At 41.8% G+C, this 23876-nt stretch overlaps 1 pseudogene; it reads left to right on the plus strand.

Moving 5' to 3' along the window:
• The first annotated feature begins 10394 nt into the window (after positions 1-10394).
• On the plus strand, positions 10395-12489 carry LOC117278897 (F-box/kelch-repeat protein At1g22040-like; annotated as a pseudogene).
• Positions 12490-23876: the final 11387 nt, after the last annotated feature.

Raw genomic sequence — 23876 nt, forward strand, 5'->3', positions numbered from 1 at the left:
CGGTGGCCATATTTGATATTCCACGCTTTCATTTCTTCCCTCTCTTGTATCATCATCATAAATATCAACATACATATAATATTCCGGAAATCACAACTTTAAGTTCATTAGAAATGAACAATTTAAATACAATAGATTTCTTTCCCATAAATAGAGTAATATAATTGGCAATTGATGCGCAAGTTAAAATCATCAACAAGTAACACACCATTTATTCTTGAAATACTTTTCCCCAAAAAGGACAATACACAATTTCCACTCAAGAATATGTAAGAACGCAAAACACATTGGAAATACTCACAAAGCATAGTATTTGTTAAAACAACCACTTATGGCATGACTTGAGTACGAAAGTTTTTAGGCAATTCTATTTTCGAAGTCATTTTAAAACATTTGAGTCGAGGCTCATTTCATAACCTTTCTCACATCATTTCATTCCATTGGTACCATTGGCCACAAGTGTAACTTTCATTCTTGCACATTGGCCATATTTTATATCCCAATTCACTTATTTCATTTCCAACCACCTTTATAGGTTATCAATAATAATACATTTCCAATCCATACTTTAGGTATACATATGAGCAATTTCGAGTCTTAAGAATATTGAAATTTTCTCACACAATTTGGCACACTAGCTTTCATTTGAAATATGATTCAAAGCCACAATATTTTAATACGCAACCCATACTTTGAAACTCACGGGAACATTATGGAGTTCGATTCCAAGAGAGAAAAGTTAGACAACATACCTTGCTTTGAGCTTTTCTTAAATTACTATAACGTTCCGGAAAATTCTAGCAATACCAATCTATTTTGAGACATAACAAAAATTGAACCATTATTAGGAAGATATTTATGGTCTCAGCTCGTTTGAGAATTTTATCAAATACTAGGTGTGCAAATTTAACTACAGAGTTCTTCTACAAGATTTGCTTCACTCCATAACCCAATCTTTACTTATTTAAGCTCAAAAATCTTTCCACAAACCTTATTAGTACAAGCATGTATAAATAATGCTCTTATACCCAAGAATCATACTCCAAATCAATCATCTTTTACCCAAATTCAAAATTGGAAACTAGGGTATGGAACCTTACCTCTTAGATGAAGATCTTGTGATTAGCTTCCTTGATTATTGAAGACTGGTGCAAGATTGGATGATTATAATGTTAGGTTCCCTCCTTCTCTCTCTAAAATGCTCTTACCTCTCTCTAAAACCCTCAGAAAAATTTCCCAAAATAAGCCCCAAAGCCTATTTATCAAAATGGGGTCGGATTATGAAAAGAGAAAAATTAACACTCCGAACTCAGCTATGCGACCGCACAATTGGTGTGCAGGGCGCACAATGGTCGCAAAAATTGGTGCCCAGAACTGGGCTGTTCTGGCCCATTCTGCGACTAGTTTGCGGTCGCATAACCATTTTGCGATCGCATAATGGTCGCAGAATCGCATTCTGTCAGCCTTTGGTAATTTGGTCATAACTTCTTGTAGGAATGTCCAAATGACGAACGGTTTGAAGCGTTAGAAACTAGATTCAAAGGGCTTTAATTTTAAAGGTAATACACCATATAACTCTTCATATCCATAGAAGCATACTCGTTTGAAATTAGATCTTGTGCGAACTTACTTGAAACTTTATTCTATCATGAAATTTTCAACTTGCCTTAGCCTTGGGGCACTTCTTAGACCATAAACTATTCTTAATGTACTTCATACATATACTATCATGATTAATTTATATCATTCATATAATAGTCCCTTTTCTTTTACACAAAAAATAATATAATTAGCGCACATCAACTTTCTTAATTACGCTTAAGTACTTTGAAATTTTCCGTGGTGTTACATGGTCAAACTTATAAACTCTTGCAAATAGAGCTAAAACCTTCAAAGAACCTCGAAATCAAAATCCAAACATACTCCCAAGTCGAAAATCACAATATGAACCAATTGAAATAATCAAATCTTGATTCCAAGCTCGTTTGCTCAAAAGTCAAATCTTGGTCAACTCTTCCTACTTAGAGCTTTCGAATTGAGAAATAATCTTATAAATCAACTATGAATGTATCGAAAATCAAAACCAACCATACAAGCAAGCCATTATGCATTATATGAAGCAATTCAAAGTTTTCAAATCGCCGAACGAAATACTAAAGCTCAAAATGACTAATCGGGTTATTATAGTAAGAGATTGCCTCACCCTCCCAAATCGGCTTGGGAATTGAGTGTAAACAATCTTTTAATCAATAACAATACCATTCATGTGGGTTCATGGGGTTGGGACAACTTATAGTACAAATCACCATTAACAACTCCATAATGCTTACACGCTCACTTAAACATTAGAGCAACTCCAACCTTGTCCCCAAAATGGGAATTTTCCCATTTTTGGGCACAAAAATGGGGTAGAAAAATGGGAAAATTTCACTCCATCCCTCCCCCATTTTTGTCCCCAAAATGGGGAGTGAATAGTGTCTCCCCAAATTTGGGGACACACTATTCATCTCCTCATTTACTATTCTCCATTAAAATATTATTATTTTTATTATTTAATCTTTTAATTTATCTTTTTATATATACTTAATTATGTTTATATAATATATTTACCTAATTAATTTTTTATCTTAACTTTGACGTATAATTTTGAAAAATTAATTATCGTGCATCTATTTTTTTTTATGTAAAATTGGTAGTTAATTTTATTATGAGTTATAATTTTATGAAAAAGATATAATCATCACAAAAAATGGAAGGTGCAAATATAAAATATTTGATGTTGCTAAAATTGAAATACATTAAAATTGAAAATATATTAAAATTGGAAATATATTAAAATTGAAAATACATTAAATTAAAATACATTAAAATTGAAACTACATTAAATAACATAATAATTTAGTAGCGAGACATGTCGTTTTCACGTACACCAAAATTATTATAGTACTGAGTGAATGGGGCAGATGATTGTTGTGGTTGTGACTGTTGTGGTTGTTGGCTTCTTTTATACATTACTTGTTGTTGTTCTTGCCGGAAATATTCACGACAAACTAGATCCAAAACAAAATCCACATTCATGGACATAATTTTACGATCATATTTCAATTCTTTTAGTCTTATTTTTTCTCTTTCAATGTAATTTGTTTCTTTTTGCCTCTCACTTGCACTATTCATCGCCTCAACAATTCGATTATTTTGTGATTCGACTATCTTCATATAACCATCGTCGATTTTTCTCTTCATTTTTGCTTTCTTCACCCCACTTGGTCAAATGAATTTTATCGTTATGTAATATGTATATAATTAATTTTATATCGCAATGATTTCACTTTTATTTGAATTATTAGCTTCTGGGAGCATAACCGATTAATACCAAGCGTACTGACGAGATATCCATTGAGATGAACCTAGAAGGAGTTCATCTGATCTTTGGGTGTGGAACTTGGTGGGTTCAAGCATCTAAAGTGCTAACGCATAAGGGGATGGCTTGGAAAGAAAGAAGTTCTGGATCAAATGGCATTCTATATATGGTTATGCCTGGAGCTGTCAATGGATGCCTATATATATGCCCTTGGCGGTATATATGACCCAATTGTAAATGCTTGGAGTAAAGTAAGTCCCATGTACGTCTAGTGCTCGAGCTTATTGCAAAATAGATGTCTTGAACGAAAAACTCTACTCACGACCCAAAATCGCTAATCGATCATGATGGTGCCCAATTCACTTACTAGGCAAGCCAAGAAGAATAAAACGAAATATAAATATTAAATTAACAAAAATAGTACAAGTCTAAAGCCAAATAACATAAACAATGATGTCGATGCAAAACAAATCCCCAGAATTGGTAAATACAGAGTCATGAGTTCTAAATAAAAATACAAGTCTGAAATGCTAAATAACCATACAGTCTGAAATAAAGACAACAGTACAAAATGAAAAGAGGTGCCAAGACTGCAGTCGAAATGCAACTCTACCTCGTCTCTCGGATAACTCAGCAAGCAAAACTCTACTATTGGTGGCTCGGTCCAACACCTGGATCTGCACAATTAAAAGTAGAGTGTAGGATGAGTACAACCGACCTCATCCTCATGTACTCATCAAGTATCACAACTAACCTCGGTGAGGTAATAGAAGCAAGAATTATAAATGATACTCGCTAATCACCTGTAGAGTTCATAAATCTAACAAGTACAGAACAATAATATGATCAAGCAATGAATCACAAAAAGAACCACCTTGGTGCACACAATTACTTAATGTACTCTGCTCAGTCAAAAATTTAGCATATAAAGAAGATATGCAAATAAAGCAAATAGCAGTTAAGAAGTTGCAAGTAAAGATAAAATGCAACAACAAAATCAAACACTAGCTAGCTTTTCCTTAGAATTTCCATAACAGTATCAAACCACTGATTAGTTTTTCTCAATCCGCGTGTAAACCATCAAGAAGAAAAATGAGAGGGTGATCCTAGGGAGATGGATCTATATCTACACGCTGCACAACGTAGTCACAAACAATAATCATAATCCGTCTGGCATGGTCACAGGCTCAATATCACAATCCGGCTGGCATGGTCATAGGCTCAATATTACAATCCGCCCGGCATGGTCACATGCTCGATATCATAATCCGCCCGGCGTGGTCACAAGCTCAATATCACAATACGGCCGGTGTGGTCACAGGCTCAATATCACAATCCGCCCGGCGTGATCACGGGCTCAATATCACAATACACCCAGCGTGGTCACATGCTACTAGTCCAAACCATATCACACATAAAGAAAATATACAAGAATACATGTATATGATCAATGAATATCAAATTTCATACTCATAGATGTGTATAAGTGACATGCTAAGGTGTATGCATGTGCAAAGTGTGCTATCATAGCTCAAATCAGGCAAATTTCATCACGAAAGTAGCAATTATCAAGTTCAATCAGGAAAATAACCTATTTGTAACCTCAAATATGGTTCAAATAGCTCACAAAAGGGTTACAAATATAAGAAGTATCATAGCATAAAGCTTAGCAATCAATTCAAGGCATATCATACCCTAAGCACTACTTCGAATATAAATAATACCTTGGTGCACGCACATGGGCTCAGCCCCACACATGTGCACCACCCATAGTACATAACTATCACAAATAACTTAGGCAACTAGTACCTCAACCAAGCTTAGGTAAAATACTTTTCTCAAGCAAGCAAAATCAATCCTTTAATAAGCCATTCTCGCGTGAATCAACCTCCGAATGACTCGAATCTTGCCAAAAATAACTTAATGTCATCAATAAAAGACATAGGAAACGGTTCCAAATGACAAAACTAAGATCTTTAACTAAAATCAAAAAGTCAACCCAAAAATTCAACCCCGAGCCCGAACCCCGAAACCCGATAAAACTCATAATTTTTGAACACTCGTTCCAATACGAGTCCAAATATATGTGTTTCACCCAATTCCAACCTCGACTCAACCCTCAAATCATCAAATCTCACTCTCTAAAATCATAGTCCAAAAAATCTCCAATCCCACCTTTAATTCATAAAAAATAGGTGTAATAATTGATGGATAACCATATCTAACACCAAAATTCAACTGTGATGAAAAAGCCCTCCAAAAATCACCCATAGCCAAGCTCTACAACTCCCAAAATGACGAAACAATCAAACCCTTCGAAATATAACACTGCTAGTAATTCCGCATCTGCGAACACTTAACTTTACATGCGGTGCCGCTTCTGCGGTAAATGGACCGCACCTGCTATCCCCTCCAAGCGCCTGACATTCCGCTTCTACGGATCCTCCCTTTCACACCTGCGAGTTCGCTTCTGCGGACTCTTACCGCTCATGCGCAAGCGCATCTGCACTCTTGTGCCCACATTTGCGGACTTCCTCTGCCATGCCCAACTTCTGCACCTGTGCAACACTGGCCGCACCTGCATCTTCACACCTGCATCCAATCCCCCCACAAATGTGAAAACACCATAAGCTTTGAACCGTCAGCAATACAACTAAGTCCAAAAAATGATTTGAACCCAATCTGAAACACCCCCGGAGGCCCTGGAACCCCGTCCAATCATACCAACCAATAGAAAAACATAACACAGACCTATTCGATGCCTCAAATCACTCCAAACAATATCAAAATCATGAATCGCACCTCAATTCAAGTCTAAGGAACTAATCCAACTTTCCAAATTCAAAACTTATGCCGAACAAGCCTAAACAACTCGGAACGACCTCAAAATTTGCATGCAAGCTCCAAATGACATGATGGACCTATTCTAACTCCCGAAACCAAAATCTAAACCCGATATTATCAAGGTCAACTATCGGTCAAACCTATCAACCTTCCAAACCTTCAACTTTTCAACTTTTGCCAAAAAGTACCAAATCAACCTACGAACCTCCAAATCCGCATCCGGACATATGTCTAAGTCCAAAATCACCATAAGAAGCTATTGGAAACATTAAAACTCCGTTCTGAAGTCGTCTACACAAAAGTCAAACTCTGCTCAACTCTTACAGCCTAAGCTTCCAACCTTGGGACTAACTGTCCTAATTCACTTCAAAACCTCCCCGAAACCAAACCAACTACCCCGACAAGTCACATAGCCACAATTGCATATATGTAAAACACCAAATAGGGGGAACATGTCTAAATACTCAAAACGCCCGGCCGGGTCATTACATTCTCCCCTTCTTAAATAAATGTTCATCCTCGAACGGGTCTAGAATTATACCTAGAGTCTCAAAAAATTGAGGATGTCTTCTTCGCATCTCCTGTTCGGTCTCCCAAGTAGCCTCCTCGACCACTAACCTCTCCAACGAACTGCCATTGATGTTATATTCTTCGACCTCAACTTTCGAATCTGCCGATCCAAAATGGCCACCATCCCCACATCATAATTCAAATTCCTATCTAACTACACTTTGCTGAAGTAAAAAATATGTGACGGATCCCCATAATACTTCTGTTGCATAGAAACATGAAACATTTGGTGAAATCTTGATAGACTAGGTGGCAAGTCAAGTCTTTAGGCTACCTCTCCAATCCTCCCAAGCGCCTCAAAAGGAACAATATACCTAGGTCTCAACTTGCCCTTCTTCTCGAACCTCATCATACCCTTCATGGACGAAACTCTGAGTTGAACCTTCTCACCCACCATATATGCAACATCACGAGACTTCCTATCAGTATAACTCTTTTGTATGGACTGCGTTGTATGAAGCCGTTCCTAAATTAACTTCACCTTCTCCAAAGCATCACAGACCAAATCTGTGCCAAATAACCTAGCCTTCCTAGGCTCAAACCAATCGACCGTAGAATGACATTGCCTCCTACATAAGGCCTAATTAGGAGCTAGCTAGATATTCAGCTGATAGTTGTTGTTGTAGGCGAACTCTGCTAGCGGTAGAAACTGATCCTATGATCCTCTAAAATTAATGACACAGGCACGTAACATGTCCTCTAAGATCTGAATAGTGCGCTCGGACTTCCCGTCCGTCTGGGGATAAAATGTCGTACTCAGCTTGACCCATGTGCCTAACTCACGATGCACTTCTCTCCAAAAATGTGGTGTAAACTGTGTGCCTCGATCCGAGATAATAGATACGGGCACACCATAACGGCGAACAATCTTCTGAATATAAACCTGAGCTAGCTACTCTAAAGAATAAGTAGTCATGACTGGAATGAAGTGTGAAAACTTGGTCAGTCTGTCCATAATGACCCACACTGTATCAAATCTCCTCAAGGTCTGTGGAAGCCCAAATACAAAATCCATAGTGATACGCTCCCACTTCCACTTCGGAATATCAAGACTTTGAAGCAAACCACTGAGTCTCTGATGCTCATACTTCACTTGCTGATAGTTTGAACATCGAGCAACATACTCCACAATATCTTTCTTCATCCTCTGCCACCAATTGTGCTGCCTCAAATCTTGATACATCTTTGCGGCACCTAGATGAATAGAATATCGTGAACTATGGGCCTCTTCATGAATTAACTCACACAACCTATCCACATTTGAAACACAGATCCGACCATGTAGTGCCAAATCTACAAGTCTTATCTTATACTGGGTCACAGTCATACCCTCTTGGCATAGCTGATTAAACTCCCTACGCAACTCCTCTCTGCGAGTCTGTGGAACAAACTTCTCTAAGAAGAGAACTGAGAACTCATACCATGTAAGTGATGTTGCGCCAGCTGGTTTTCCTGATTCATAAGTCTGCCACCATTTGTAGGTTACCCCTGTTAGCCGAAAAGTAGTAAAGGCAACTCCATTGGAGTCCATAATACCCATTGCGCGAAAAACCAAAGGCACCAATCCAGAAAACCCTGAGCATCCTCTGACTCTCCTACGCTGAACTTCGAGGGGTCAAGCCTCTTAAACCGCTCCAACCTCTTTTGCTCCTCAACAGTCATAGGTGGACCAACCTCGGCCCGAGCAGCAATAACTGGCTGAACTAGTAACATCTCTGGTGTCTGATAACCTTGAGCTAGCTGTCCTAGTATATGGGTGGCAGGATTCTAAGCTCCTCCCCCAGCCTGTGAGGCAACTGGTGCAACTAGTACCATACCCGCTTGAGCCAAGCTTGTGCATACGCTCAAGATTTGTGCCAAAGCTTCCTAGAGACCAGGTATTACAATAGGTATCGTCGGTGTCTGAGTTGGTCACACCAGCTTAATAGTATCTGGAACCTGCTCCTCTACTGGAGTGACTGGTGGCTCTACAAGTGCTTCTCTAGATGTAGTATGATCCCACCTCGGCCTCTACCTCAGTCGTGTCCTCTTGCGGCCCTACCTGGTGGTGATGGTTCTTGTTCGCCTGATCTAGTTGAACGTGTCCTTACCATTTGTAGGAGAATAGAATAGTAAAGGTTCAAACTTCGGAGATAACAAATCTGCACGAAAAGAATGCAAGAAAATGAAGCTTTCCTAACAGTTGGTAGCCTCTCGAAGATTAGTACAGACATCTCTGTACCAATCCACAAGACTCGACTAAACTTGATCATGACCCGTAGAACCTATGAACCTAGGGCTCTGATACCAACTTGTCACAACCTCAAACTGCCAACCGGACATGATGGCATCCAACTTACTTGCTAGGCAATCCAAGCAGAACAAAATGAAATATAAATACTGAATTAACAAAAATAGTATAAGTTTAAAGCTAAATAATATAAACAACGGCGTTGATACAAAGCAAATCCCCTAGAACTAGTAAATACAAAGTCATGAGCTCTAAAAGAAAATACAAGTTTAAAATGCTAAATAACCATACTGTCAAATAAAGACAACAGTACAAAATAAAAAGAGATGCCAAGACTGCGATCGAAATGCAGCTCTACCTCGTCTCTCAGATAACTCAACAAGCAAAACTCCACTACTGGCGGCTCGGTCCAGCACTTGGATCTCCACAGTTAAGTGCAGAGTGTAGTATGAGTACAACTGACCTCATGTACTCATCAAGTATCATAACTAACCTCAACGAGGTAATAAAAATAAGAATTACAAATGATACTCGCTAATCACCTATAGAGTTCATAATTTCAACAAGTATAGAACAATAATATGATCAAGTCATGAATCACAGAAAGAACCACCTTGGTGCACACAATTACTTAACGTACTTTGCTCAGTTAAAAATCCACCATATGAAGAAGATATGCAAATAAAGCAGATAACAGTTAAAGAAGTTGCAAGTAAAAATGAAATGCAACCACCAAATCAAACACTGGCCAGCATTTCCTTAGAATTTTCATAACAGTACCAAACCACTTATCACTTTTCCTAAATCCCGCATGTACACCATCAAGAAAAAATATGAGAGGGTGACCCTAGGGGGATGGATCCATATCCACACGTTGCACGGTATAGTCACATGCAACAATCATAATTCGCTTGGTGTAGTCACAAGCTCAATATCACAATCCGGCCGGTGTGGTCATAAGCTACCAGACCAAACCATATCAAACAATAAGCAAAAATATACAAGAATACATGTATATGATCAAAGAATATTATATTTTATACTCCTGAACTGGTATAAGTAACATGCTAAAGTGTATGCATGTGCAAAGTGTGCTATCATAGCTCAAATCAGGAAAATTTTATCACGAAAGTAGCAATTATCAAGTTCAATCAGGAGATTAACCTCTATGTAACCTCAAACATGGTTCAAATAACTCACAATAGGGTTACAAATATAAGAAACATCACAACATAAAGCTTAGCAATTAATTCAAGGCATATCATACCCTAAGCACTACCCCGAGAATGAATAATACTTCGGTGCACGCATATGGGCTCAACCCCACACATGTGCACCACCTATATCACGTAACTATCACAAATAACTCAGGCAACTAGTGTCTCAACCATGTTTAGGTAAGATACTTATCTCAAGAAAGGCAAATCAATCCTCTAATAAGCCCTTCCCGCGTGAATCAACCTCCGTAGGATTCGAATCTAGCCAAAAATCACTTAATATCATCAATAAACCTAAGATCTTTAACTAAAATCAAAAAGTCAACCCCAAGCCCGCACCCCGAAACCCAAAAAAACTTGCAAATTTCGAACACCCATTCTGATACGAGTCCAAATATATGTGTTTCACCCAATTCCAATTTCAACTCGACCCTCAAATCATCAAATCTCACTCTCTAAAATCATAGCCCAAACCCCCCCCCTCCCCAAAATCTCACCTTTAATTCATGTACATTAGGTGTAATAATCTATGGATAATCAATATCTAACACCAAAATTGATTAAAGATCACTTACCCTTCAATTGTGATAAAACAAAAGCCTCCAAACATTGCCCCTAGCTGAGCTCCACAACTCCCAAAATGAGAAATAATCAAACCCTTCGAAATATAACATTGTTAGTGATTCTGCATCTGCGGACACTTAACCGCAATTATCGTTCCGCTTCTGCGGTAAATGGACCGCACCTATGATCCCCTCTAAGCGCCCGACCTTCAACTTCTGCGGATCCTCCGCACTTGCGAGTTCGCTTCTGCGAACTCTTACCGCTCATGCGCAAGCGCATCTGCGCTTCTATGCCCGCATTTGCGGACTTCCTCTGCCATGCCCAACTTTTGCACCAGCACAACACTGGCCACACCTGCGGCTCCGCATCTGTGGCAAAGCCACCACAAATGCGAAAACACTAGAAGCCCTGAACCTTCAGCAATACAACTAAGTCAAAAATGGTTCGAACTCAATCTGAAACACCGTCGGGGGCCCCGGGAGCCGATCCAATCATATCAACCAATCCCAAAACATAACGAACCTACATGAGGCCTTAAATCACTCCAAAAATATCAAAACCACGAATCATACCTCAATTCAAGCCTAAGAAACTAATCCAACATTCCAAATTCAAAACTTACGCCGAACAAGCCTAAAGAACTCAGAATGACTTCAAATTTTGCATGCAAGCTCCAAATAACATGATGGACCTATTTCAACTCCCAAAACCAAAATTCGGACCCGATATCATTAAGGTCAACTCTCGGTCAAATCTATCAACCTTCCAAACCTTCAACTTTCCAACTTTCGCCAAAAAGCACCAAATTAACCTACGAACCTCCAAATCCACATCCGAACATACGCCTAAGTCCGAAATCACCATACGAAGCTATTGGAACCATCAAAACCCTATTCTGGAGTCATCTACATAAAAGTCAAACTTCACTCAACTCTTACAACTTAAGCTTCCAACCTTGGGACTAAGTATCCCAAATCACTCCAAAACCTCCCCGAAACCAAACCAACTACCTTGTGAAGTCACGTAGACACAATTACACATATGTAAAGTATTAAATAGGGGAGAACAGGGCTAAAATACTCAAAATGATCGGTCAGATCATTACTGGATCGTGGTTGGCTTTCTCCCCTTCAATCTGCAGAAGTATTTGATTCTCTTACTGGACTATGGTCTAAAGCCCCTAGCTCGCATGCCATTTTAAAAAGCTCAAATTCTACCAACCGCTCTTTTGGCTGATCTATTGAAGCCCATTATATTGCTACAAGGATATATGACATCTTATCGGGGGGAGTTGTATGTTCCTCAAAGTTTATATTACTTGCCTTTTTTTGTTGATTCTAGACGTGAGGTATATGATCCCGATCGAAACAAATCCATGGGGTGAAATGCCTAACGGTACGGGAGACAACTGTCCTGCTAGAAATGCAGGAACCAAGTTGAGTGATGTCGTTGATGGAGAACTATATGATCCATCTAGTACTCAAGATTGGGATAGAATAAAAGTTTATGATGACCAAGATGTTATTAATAAGGTGATCGATCGAAAGAGATATACTCATTTTCTTCTTTCTGGGTTTCTTGGGAAGCTCCACGTGATCACTAAAGATGCAAATCACAATATCGTGGTCCTGCAGGCGGATAGGCAAAATGATTCAGATCCTTCTCCATTAACCTCTTTGGATACCTCTCTGCAGGATTTTTAACTACTTGTAAACTGCAATTTGTTTTTTTTATTAGTAACCGACCAAGGTTGGTCGGTTTTCTGGGTTTAATTTTGGCAGAAAATGCATGTTTTTGTAGCTACACCACCTTCCAAATCAAAACAGCATACCAATACCCTCAATTTAACTCTAAAAACCACCAAATCACCACAAATCTATCACGACCCAAATTAACCCTCCGTAAGGTGTTGTGACGGCACCTAGTCTTTATGACTAGGTAAGCCTAATATTACGAAAAATGTAAAGAAAGCACATCATTTTAAATATAAACAACATATTGTGACTAACCAAAAGTAGTACCACTCGGCATATACAAAATAATTTCCCAAGACCCGAAATATCACTAAGTCACAAGCTGCTATAATCTATGTAGCTCTATACAAAAGTCTGAAGATAACAAAGAAAGTCTCTAGGCGAGGGAGTACAAGGGGACTCCGAGGATCTGCAGACGCAAGCAGAAGTACCTTGAAGTCTCCTCAGCAGCACGCACTAACCCCGAGGCTGATAGCTCACACTTGGATCTACACACGAAAATATGTGCAGGAAAGGGCATGAGTACACCATAATGGTACCTAGTAAGTGCCAAGCCTAATCTCGGTCGAGTAGTGACGAGGTCAAGTCAAGGCCTTACCGGAGTAAATATAATAAATTAAACAGTAGAAGATATAAGAAAATATTTAGTAACACAGTTAAAGAAATTCTCAAAAATTTAACAGCTAAGGGAGCCCTCGGCTCAGAACAAGGTAAACACAGTGGGAAATCTCCCGGAATACCGTCCCATAGTTCCAAATGAATATGCAGTACAGGGGGATCTCCCGAAATACATCCGTAGTCCCAAAGTAAATATGCAGTGCTGGGGGATCTCCCGGAATACGTCCGAAGTCCCAAAGTAAATATGCAGTGCTGGGGGATCTCCCGGAATACGTCCGTAGTCCCAAAATAAATATGCAAGACAGGGGGGATCTCCCAGAATATGTCTGTAGTCCCAATTTAAATATGCAACGCAAGATGAAATGGCAGGTATGGCATCGAGTTATACAATTTATACTGAACACAGATAAGGAAAGTAGGGATTTAACTAAGCATGGCGCACAGAATGTCAAATAGGCAGTTAAAACACGTAAGAATGATCCTCTAATCTAAGCTAAAAAATTAAACGTATTAGTGTAATTTAATAAGGGAAAAACAGTTTATGATTTAGAAAGGAAAAAATAGGATTTTTGCAATAATAGCCCGTGTACGTACTCGTCACCTCACGCACATGGCGCCCAAACATCAATTAATATCAAACATCCAAGGGAAAAGTCCCCAACACAAGGTTAGGCAAGCCACTTACCTCAAACCGCTCAAATCAACTCGATATCACGTTCTTGCCACGAGTATCCGACTCCAAATGGCCCGAATCTATTCAAATTAATTGCATAATATAAATATGATTACAAGTAACTAATTTAGCTAATTAATTCGAAGCTAAAGTGTGAAACAAAAAGTCTCCCCGGGCCCACGTATCGGAATCGGGTAAAAGTTACAAATTTTGAACACCTATTCACTCACGAGTTCACTCGAATAAAAATCATCTAAATCCGACGTCAAATTCCCATTCAAATCTTAGATTTTCAATTGGGGAACCGTTTTCCCCATTTCAAAACTTCTACCCTCAAATTCCTTAATTAGACGAGGAAAATAATAATAGATTAATGTATTATGATCAAAATAGAGTTAGAATTAGTTACCCAATAGTTCTTCTTCAAAATCCCTTCAGAAATCGTCTCCCACCGAGCTCTAAATCGAATTGGTAAAAAATGAGGAATGAACCCTCGAAGCTGCCTCTTCAACCCAGCGATTTCCGCACATGCGCTCATGGGGCCGCATCTGCGGTCACGCACCTGCGGAAAAATCATCGCAGGTGCGAAGGTCACTTATCTGGCCTGGGGCCGCATCTGCGAGAAATTCCTCGCACCTGCGGATACCGTACCTGCGGTCCAAATCGGCGCATCTGCACATTTCACTAAGGTAGCCAGGCTCCGCACCTGCGCCCACGCTTCGCACCTGCGGGCTCGCAGGTGCGGTCAAACTTGCGCACCTGCGCTCCATCACCAGCTCCGCCAGTTCCGCATCTGCGCACTCCCTCTACACCTGCGGCTCTTGCACCTGCGGCGTCCCTTCCGCAGGTGCGAAACACCAGAACCAGCAAAGGCACTAGATTTTTCCTAAGTCCAAATTCATTCTGTTAAGCATCCGAAATACACTCGAGGCCCCCCAGGACCTCAATCAAACATACCAACCAATCCTAAAATACCATACGAACTTAGTCGAGCCTTCAAACCACATCGAACAACACCAAAATCATGAATTAAGCACAGATTCAAGCCTAAGAATTTAAAAAATTCCAAATTTTACAAAGGACGCCGAACCACATCAAATATAGTCCGAATGACCTCAAATTTTACACACAGGTTACAAATGACACTACGAAGCTACAACCACTTTCAAAAAACCATTCCGAGCTCGATATCAAAATTTTCACTATCGGCTGAAATCGCCGAAAAACTAACTTTCGCCAATTCAAGCCTAAATCTACTACAGACCTCCAAAACACATTCCGGACGCGCTCCTAACCCCAAAATCATTCAACGGAGCTAACGGATTCGACGGAATTTCATTCTGGATCCATCTTCACGTAGTTCCGACTACGGTTCAAACTCTAAGGCTTAAACTCACAATTAGGGACTAAGTATCCAAAACTCTCCGAATTATTTAACCAATCACTCCGGCAAGTCCCAATAGTGGAAACAAATATGGGGAAAACAGTTATTAGTGGATCGGGGCTCTAACTCTCAAAATGACAGGCCGGGTCGTTACATCCTCCCTCTTAAAATATTCGTTCGTCCTCGAACGAGTATAAAGACATACCTGAAACTGTGAAAAGATGAGGGTACTGGCTGTGCATATCTTGCTCGGTCTCCCAAGTCACCTCCTCCACCGGACCTTTACTGAAGCAATATTCTTTGACCTGAGCTTTCTGACCTGCCTGTCCAAAATGGCTACTGGCTCCTCAACATAAGATAGATCCTTGTCCAACTGGACTAAGCTGAAATCCAATACATGAGTCGGATCACCGTGATACTTCAGGAGCATAGACACGTGGAATACCGGGTGAACTCCTGCTAGGCTGGGAGGCAAGGAAAACTCATAAGCAACCTCCCCAACTCGCCACAATATCTCAAAAGGACCAATGAACCTCAGGCTCAGCTTGCCCTTCTTCCCGGACCTCATGACGCCCTTCATAGGCGATACCCGAAGCAAGACCCGCTCACCAACCATAAATGCCAAATCACGAACCTTACGGTCCACATAACTCTTCTGCCTGGACTGGGCTGTGCGAAGTCTCTCCTGAATCATCTTCACCTTATCCAGAGCATCCCGGACCAAATCTGTACCCAATAATCGGGCCTCGCTCGGCTCAAACCATCCCACTGGGGACCGATACCGCCTACCATACAAAGCCTCATACGGTGCCATCTGAATGCTGGACTGGTAACTGTTGTTGTAAGCAAACTCGGCAAGTGGCAAGTATTGGTCCCATGACCCTCTGAACTCCATCACACAGGCATAGAGCATATCCTCAAGAATCTGAATCGTGCGCTCGGATTGCCCGTCCGTCTGAGGGTGAAAGGTTGTGCTCAGCTCCACCTTAATACCTAACTCCTGTTGTACGGCTCTTCAAAACCGTGATGTGAATTGTGTACCTCTATCTAAAATGATGGATACTGGATACCATGAAGGCAGATAATCTCTCTGATATAAATATCAGCCAACCTCTCAGAAGAATAAATGGTCGACACTGGAATAAAATGAGCTGACTTGGTGAGTCGATCCACGATCACCCAAATAGCATCAAACTTTCTCAAAGTCCATGGAAGTTCAACTACAAAGTCCATGGTGATCTTCTCCCACTTCCACTCTGGGATCTCTAACCTCTGAAGTAATCCACCTGACCTCTGGTGCTCATATTTGGCATGCTGACAGTTGAGACACTTGGCCACAAACCCAACTATATCCTTCTTCATCCTCCTCCACCAGTAGTGCTATCTCAAATCCTGGTACATCTTCGTGGCACCGGGATGAATAGAGTACCGCGAGTTGTGGGCCTCCTCGAGAATCAACTCCCGAAGCCCATCTACATTGGGAACATAGATCCGGCCCTGTATCCTCATCACACTATCATCACCAATAGTCATATCTCTGGCATCACCTCGTCGAACCCTGTCCTGAAGAACTAGAAGATGAGGATCATCATACTGGGGTTCCCTGATATAGTCATAAAGAGAAAACCGAGCAACCATACAAGCTAATATCCGGCTAGGCTCTAAAATATCCAATCTCACGAACTGACTGGCTAAGGCCTGAACATCCAAGGCTAAGGGCCTCTAAACTGCCGGAAGATATGCCAAACTCCCCAAACTCTCTGCCCGGCGACTCAAGGCATCGGCCACTACATTGGCCTTCCTCGGGTGGTATAATATAGAGATATCATAGTATTTAAGTAGCTCCAACCACCTCCGCTGACACAAATTAAGGTCCTTCTGCCTGAACAAGTGTTGCAAACTCCGGTGATCAGTGTAGATCTCACAAGGAACACCGTACAAATAATGACGCCAGATCTTCAAGGCATGAACAATAGTTGTTAACTCGAGATCATGGATCGGATAATTCTTCTCATGAACCTTTAACTGTCTAGACGCGTAGGAAATTACCCTACCATCTTGCATCAATACCACTCCAAGGCCAATCCTCGAGGAGTCACAATAGACAGTGTAGGACCCCAAACCTGTAGGCAATACTAATACTGGAGTTGTAGTCAAAGATGTCTTGAGCTAATGAAAGCTCTCCTCACACTCCTCGGTCCACTTGAATAGAGCACCCTTCTGGGTCAATCTGGTCATAGGTGCCGCAATAGATGAAAATTCCTCCACAAAGCAACGGTAATACCCCGCCAAACCAAGGAAACTGCGGATCTCTGTAGCTGATGACGGTCTAGGCCAACTCTGCACTGCCTCCACCTTCTTCGGATCCACCTTGATCCCATCACAAGACACTATGTGGCCCAAGAATGCCACTGAATCAAGCCAGAATTCACACTTAGAAAATTTTGCATACAATTTCTTCTCCCTCAAAGTCTGAAGCACGGTCCTCAGGTGCTGCTCATGATCTTCCCGAGACTGGGAATATACCAGGATGTCGTCAATAAACATAATGACAAAGGAATCAATATAAGGCCGGAACACACTGTGCATCAAATGCATAAAGGCTGCTGGGGCATTGGTCAGCCCAAATGATATGACAAGGAACTCATAGTGACCATATCTGGTCCTGAAAGCAGTCTTCGGGATGCCCGGCTCTCGAATCTTCAACTGATGATAGCCAGAACGCAAGTCAATCTTGGAAAACACCCTGGCACCCTGTAACTGATCAAATAAATCATCGATGCGAGGCAAAGGATACATGTTCTTCACTGTAACCTTGTTCAACTGCCGATAATCAATACACATACGCATAGAACTATCCTTCTTCTTCACAAATAAGACCGGAGCACCCCAAGGTGATACACTAGGCCTGATGAAACCCTTATCAAGCAACTCCTGCAACTGCTCCTTCAACTCCTTCAACTCAGGAGGAGCCATACGGTATGGAGGAATAGAAATGGGCTGAGTGCCAGGCAATAAATCAATGCCGAAATCAATATCTCTATCGGGCGGCATACCCGGAAGATCAGCTGGAAACACATCAGAGAAGTCCCTCACTACTGGGACTGACTTAACTGTAGGGGTATCAATACTGACATCTCTCACATAGGCCAAATACGCATCACACCCTTTCTCAACCATTTGCTGAGCCTTAAGAAATGAAATGACCCTGCGGGGAGTATACTCTAAGGTACCTCTCCACTCTAATCTCGGCAAACCTGGCATAGCCAGCATCATGGTTTTAGCGTGATAATCAAGAATAACATAATGGGGCGATAACCAGTCCATGCCCAAGATAACATCAAAATCTACCATAGTGAGTAATAACAAATCGGCTCTGGTCTCAAAATCACTAAGAGCAATCAAACACAATCGATATACGCGGTCCACAACGAGAGAATCTCCCACGGAAGTAAATACATAAACAGGGAAACTCAAAGAATCCCGAGATATCCCCAAATATGGAGCAAAATAAGAAGACACATATGAATACGTAGAGCCTGGGTCAAATAATACTGATGCATCCCTATGACAGACAGGGACAATACCTGTGATGACTGAATCTGAAGCGATGGCCTCTGAACGGGCTGGAAGGGCATAGTACCTGGTATGGCCTCCCCCTCTAGGGCGACCTCGACCTCCCCGACCTCTACCTCGAGCTGGCTGAGGAGGTGGGGTGGCAGCTGGGGCTGGAAGAACGGTAGAGCACGCGGAGGCTGATAAGTCTATGGAGGTGCACCCCTCCTGGCTCTAGGGAAATCTCTAACCATGTGACGAGTGTCACCACACTCAAAATAACCCCTCGAAGGACGCGACGGCTGGGACTGACTTGGACCTGACCTGCTGGACTGGCCGGTAATAGAACCTCGAGCAGGAGGCACACTGGATACTGGCAGTGCATAATAGGGCTCCTGCGGTCTAGGAGGAGCTGGAACAACACTGGTTGCTGGAAGAGCTGAATAAACAGGGAGACTCACAAAACCCCTATCATAGCGTGCTGCTGGTGCACGAGCTCCTGAATAATGACCAGTCTCTTGAGACCTCTTGGCCTCTCTCTCCTCTCTGTCCCGGGCCAACATGCCCTCTACTCTCCTAGCAATGCTCACTGCCTACTGATAAGTGATGTCCATCTCCAACTCCCTGGCCATACTGGTCCGAATATTGGGGTCGAGTCCCTCAATGAAGCGACGAACCCTCTCGCTGACTGTAGCGACCATAGCCGGTGCATGGCGAGCTAACTCACTGAAACGGACTGCATACTCCGACATAATCATAACACCCTGATGCAACTGCTCAAACTCTGCGCGCCAAGCATCCCTGAGGCTCTGAGGAACATACTCACGCAAGAACATCTCTGAAAACTGAGTCCAAGTGAGTGAGGCTGCCTTGTCCGGACTACTCAGCTCATAGGCACGCCACCACTGATATGTCGATCCCCTCAGCTGGAAAGCGGTGAAAGAAACCCCACTCGTCTCCACAATGCCCATAGTGCAGAGAATACGATGACACTCCTCAAGAAAATCCAGAGCATCATCTGAATCTAGTCTGCTGAAAGTAGGTGGGTGGTACTTCTTATACCTCTCAAGTCTGAGCTGCTATGCCTCAGAAGGAGCTACCCTGGTCTCATGCTGAACCGGAGCCACTGGGGGCATAGGAATATACTTTGGGGCCTAATCAACCTGGACCCTCTACTCAGGAGTGCGGGCTGCGGGAGTCTGTGCCTCTCCCCTGGCCTGAGATGTAGCGTGAGCTATCGGAAATAGTCCAGCCTAAGCCAGAGTGCTAAACATGCTCATGAACTGAGCTAAAGTCTCATGGAGGGCTGGAGTAGCAATAGGGATCTCCGGTGCTGGCCCTCCAGCGGGAGCTACTGGGGGCTCCTCTGACGCAGCTCTCGCAGGTGCTCGGGCTATACCGCATGGTCGTCCTCTACCCCGACCCCGTCCTCTGGTGGCTCTGGCAGGGGGCTCGGGTGCCTGATCGTCGGTCCTCCCAGTACGGGTCCTCACCATCTGTGAGAAAGAATAGAATATAATCTTAGAATTTTTTTTTTTGGTGTCAATAACTCGCACGACAAGAAAATCAAAGAAATATGATTGTTCTTAACAGTTACATAGCCTCCCAAAGATAAGTACGGACGTCTCCGCACCAATCCGTGAGACTCTAATAAACCGGCTTGTGACTCACGACTCCTATGAACCTAGTGCTCTGATGCCAACTTGTCACGACCCATATTAACCCTCCGTAAGGTGTCGTGACGGCACCTAGTCTTTACGACTAGGTAAGCCTAATATTACGAAAAATGTAAAGAAAGCACAACATTTTAAAGATAAACAGCATATTGTGAATAACCAAAAGTAGTACTACTCGGCATATACAAAATAATTTCCCAAGACCCGAAATATCACTAAGTCACAAGCTGTTATAATCTATGTAGCTCTATACAAAAGTCTGAAGATAACAAAGAAAGTCTCTAGGCGAGGGAGTAGAAGGGGACTCCGAGGATCTGCGGACGCAAGCAGAAGTACCTTGAAGTCTCCTAGAATCAGCAACACGCACTAACCCCGAGGCTGATAGCTCGCACCTGGATCTACACACGAAAACATGTGCAGGAAAGGGCATGAGTACACCATAATGGTACTTAGTAAGTGCCAAGCCTAAACTCGGTCAAGTAGTGACGAGGTCAGGTCAAGGCCCTATCGGAGTAAATATAATAAATTAAACAGTAGAAGATATAAGTAAAATTTTTGATAACACAGTTAAAGAAATTCTCAAAAATTTAACAGTTAAGGGAGTCCTCGGCTCAGAACAAGGTAAACACAGTGGGAAATCTCCCGGGATACCGTCCCGTAGTTCCAAATGAATATGCAGTACAGGGGGATCTCCCGAAATACGTCCGTAGTCCCAAAGTAAATATGCAGTGCTGGGGGATCTCCCGGATTACGTCCGTAGTCCCAAAGTAAATATGCAGTGCTGGAGGATCTCTCGGAATACGTCCGTAGTCCCAAATAAATATGCAAGACAGTGGGAATCTCCAGAATACGTCCGTAGTCCCAATTTAAATATGCAACGCAAGATGAAATGGCAGGTATGGCATCGAGTTATACAGTTTATACTAAACACAGATGAGGAAAGTAGGGATTTAACTAAGCATGGCGCACAGAATGTCAAATAGGCAGTTAAAACACGTAAGCATGCTCCTCTAATCTAAGCTAAACAATTAAACGTATTAGTATAATTTAATAAGGGAAAAACAGTTTATGATTTAGAAAGGAAAAACGGGATTTTTTCAATAATAGCCCGTGTACGTACTCGTCAACTCACGTACACGGCGCCCACACATCAATTAATATCAAACATCCAAGGGAAAAGTCCCCAATATAAGGTTAAGCAAGCCACTTACCTCGAACCGCTCAAATCAACTCGATATCACGCTCTAGCCACGAGTATCCGACTCCAAATGGACCGAATCTATTCAAATTAATTGCATAATATAGATATGATTACAAGTAACTAATTTAGCTAATTAATTCGAAGCTAAAGCGTGAAACAAAAAGTCTCCCCGGGCCCACATCTCAAAATCGGGTAAAAGTTACAAATTTTGAACACCCATTCACTCATGAGTTCACTCGAACAAAAATCATCTAAATCCGACGGCAAATTCCCATTTAAATCTCAGATTTTCAATTGGGGAACCTTTTTCCCCATTTTCAAACTTCTACCCTCAAATTCCTTAATTAGACGAGGAAAACAATAATAGATTAATGTATTATGATCAAAATAGAATTAGAATTAGTTACCCAATAGTTCTCCTTCAAAATCCCTCGAGAAATCGTCTCCCACCGAGCTCTAAATCGAATTGGTGAAAAATGAGGAATGAACCCTCGAAGCTGCCTCTTCAACCTAGCGATTTCCGCACCTGCGCTTATGGGGCCGCATCTGCGGTCACGCACCTGCGGAAAAATCATCGCAGGTGCGAAGGTCACTTATCCGGCTGAGGCTGCATCTGCGGGAAATTCCTTGCACCTGCGGATACCTCACATGTGGTTCAAATCGGCGCATCTACGCATTTCACTAAGGCAGCCAAGCTCCGCACCTGCGCCCACGCTTCGCACCTGCGGGCTCGCAGGTGCGGTCAAACTTGCGCACCTGCGCTCCATCACCAGCTCCACCAGTTCCGCATCTGCGCACTCCCTCCGCACCTGCGGCTCTCGCACCTGCGGCCTCCCTTCCGCAGGTGTGAAACACCAGAACCAGCAAAGGCACCAGATTTTTCCTAAGTCCAAATTCATTCCGTTAAGCATCCGAAACACATCCAAGGCCCCTCGGGACCTCAACCAAACATACCAACCAATCCTAAAACACCATACAAATTTAGTCGAGCCTTTAAACCACATCGAACAACACCAAAATCATGAATTAAGCACGGATTCAAGCCTAAAAATTTAAAAAAATTCCAAATTCTACAAACGACGCCGACCACATCAAATCTAGTCCGAATGACCTCAAATTTTACACACAGGTCACAAATGACACTACGAAGCTACAAGCACTTTCGAAATTCCATTCCGAGCTCGATATCAAAATTTTCACTATCGGCCAAAATCGCCGAAAAACTAACTTTCGCCAATTCAAGCCTAAATCTACTACAGACCTCCAAAACACATTCCGGGTGCGCTCCTAACCTCAAAATCACTCAACGGAGCTAATGGAGTCGACAGAATTCTATTTCGGATCCATCTTCACGCAGTTCCGACTACAGTCCAAATTCTAAGGCTTAAACTCACAACTAGGGTTTAAGTGTCCAAAAACTCTCCAAATTCCATAACCTATCACTCCGGAAAATCTCAATAGCGGAAACAAACGTGGGGAAAACAGTTATTAGGGGATTGGGGCTCTAACTCTCAAAACGACCGACCGGGTCGTTACAAAATCCAACCAAAAACCCAACAACTATGACAACAACAACCAAATACCCAATTAATACTTTAAAACTAACAAATTAAAGTTCAATTGAACATAACAATCCAAAACCAAGTGAAAACTAATTATAAAAAGTTCAAAATTGTTCAATCTAATTCAAAATTGGTTCTATTAGTCTAGTTCAAAGCATTTAAAAGTATTGGTCAAGGGGTGTTTTGTACAACATCATCATCACCGTCTGATGAACTTTCATCTACAAGACGGTATAGAGAACGGTCTTGTGGAGGACGGGAAGAACGGTCACGGGGATGACGGGAGGAACGATCACGAGAAGGACGGGAGGAACGATCACGTGGAGGTCGAGCCTCTGGCGATGACTCACGAGACCGGGGCAACAGAAAAACTCCAGTAGATAGGAGAGTTCTGAAGCTTAACTTCCTCCGGTTTTTTAAACTTCATACAATCGCACATGACACAAGAGCACCTAATTACTCCTTCACTTTGGTATGGTGAAAGTGACATTGCATGTCTAATAAAGTCATCAACCCCTTCTACAAAATCCTTCCGCAATTCCCGGCGATTAGGATAATTCCTATTGTACATCCAAGTACGATGTTCCATGTATACAAATAAAACAAGAACAAATTAATTTATTCTACAATTATAAATTAATTAAATTTTTTTTAATTAATTCAAGAT

The sequence above is a fragment of the Nicotiana tomentosiformis genome, chromosome 7, assembly GCF_000390325.3.
Source record: "Nicotiana tomentosiformis chromosome 7, ASM39032v3, whole genome shotgun sequence".
Lineage (NCBI taxonomy): Eukaryota > Viridiplantae > Streptophyta > Magnoliopsida > Solanales > Solanaceae > Nicotiana > Nicotiana tomentosiformis.